General features: G+C 51.5%; 1 non-coding gene across 1 annotated transcript; it reads left to right on the forward strand.

Annotated features, from left to right (window-relative positions):
- Positions 1 to 390: 390 nt before the first annotated feature.
- TRNAN-GUU (transfer RNA asparagine (anticodon GUU)) lies at positions 391 to 464 on the forward strand. The gene has a single exon. It is a non-coding gene; the product is annotated as a tRNA-Asn (tRNA).
- The last annotated feature ends 1,017 nt before the right edge of the window (positions 465 to 1,481 follow it).

Below are 1,481 nucleotides of genomic sequence, written 5' to 3' on the forward strand. Positions count from 1 at the left end.
GGATGACCACGTTTCTCCTGTCACCATTCGTGCATCCTAAAAACACCAGTTGAGGAAGTGCATCTTGGTGAGGGGAGGACCTCGCCGAGGCACCTCTGTGCTCTTGGAGGTCTAAGCGCTTGTGCAAGGCTCCAGGAGGAGTTCCTTTGGTGCCCACCTTTGTATTGCAGAGGGATGGTGTGCAGAGGGCAGGGAATGAGAGAGGACTGCTACCAGAAATGCCATGGGAGGGGAGGTCCGGTGCTCAGGGAAAGAAGGATGAATGGTGGACACTCCGGGTTCTGGTCTTTCTCTTCCCAAGTCACCATTCTGGGTGACAAAGCTCTGCTTCCCTGGCAATGGCCAAACATCTGCCTGCCGAAGGGAAGCACTTCATAGCTCACTTTGGGAGTCTCTGTGGCGCAATTGGTTAGCGCGTTCGGCTGTTAACCGAAAGGATGGTGGTTCGAGCCCACCCAGGGACGGCTTCCCCTTTCCCTGCCTGTGCCACGGGGCTTGGAACTACATGACCTTGCAGCTCCCTTCCAACCCAAACCCTTCTATGGCTCGAGAAAAAGAGGAGCCCCTTCAGTCCCCTCAGCAAAGGCAGACCAAGGAAAACAAACTGAGAGCAATTCCTTACTCTCTTTTGCTTGCGCACGCACCTTTGCTTCCCTTATTAAACTGCCTTTGTCTTGACCTATGAGTGTTTCTCCCTTTGCCCTTCCATTGCTCTCCCCCCTCCAGCTCAGGGGCACTGAGCGAGCAGCTGCCTGGGGGCTTAGCTGCCAGCTGGGGCCAACCCACCCTGTGATTTGCCTTATTTCTACTGGCACTAAGAACAGCAGCAGTAACATGCTCTAAAAGAAGGTCTTCCTCTTCTTGATGATGGTAAACTCTATTTCTTTGATGTTACTCCTTTCCTTCATTCTTCCTTGGCAAGATAGTTATAATTTCTCAGTGTTATAGTCTGGCATGAAGTTGTTAGAACAATACTTTTTCTCTCCTTTCTAACTGTTATCATCTAATGGCAAGACCCCTCAGACAGTATTGTCCCTAAATCATTTCTTTCCTTCCCATTTCCAGTGTCTGTGTGTGTGTGAGGAGTTGTTTATCGTGATTATCATATCCCTGACCAGCTCGTCCTTGGTTGCCAGTACGGGATCCAGGTGAGCACCACTGGGCAGCTGTATTAAGAAGTTGTCCCACGGTGCTCCAGACTGTTTGCACCTTGTTTTGCCTGGTCCGTGGATGCCAGGGCAATTACAGTCCCCCACAGGAACTGGCTCATTGCCCTGCAGACTTCCTTGGGCTGCTGACAGAAGACTTTTCCTGCTTCCTCACCCTCACTGCATGGTTCATAACTGCCAACACGATGTCACCCTTACTGGCCTCTCTAATCCTCAGTGACAGAAGCTAAGCATCTGCAAGACCTCCAGACATCTGAGCTGGCCCTTCACACTGGAGACATCCCCCATCCTCACCTTCCCTGCCACTCTCTT

This window comes from Ciconia boyciana, unplaced genomic scaffold, assembly GCF_034638445.1.
Source record: "Ciconia boyciana unplaced genomic scaffold, ASM3463844v1 HiC_scaffold_37, whole genome shotgun sequence".
Taxonomy (NCBI): Eukaryota; Metazoa; Chordata; class Aves; order Ciconiiformes; family Ciconiidae; genus Ciconia; species Ciconia boyciana.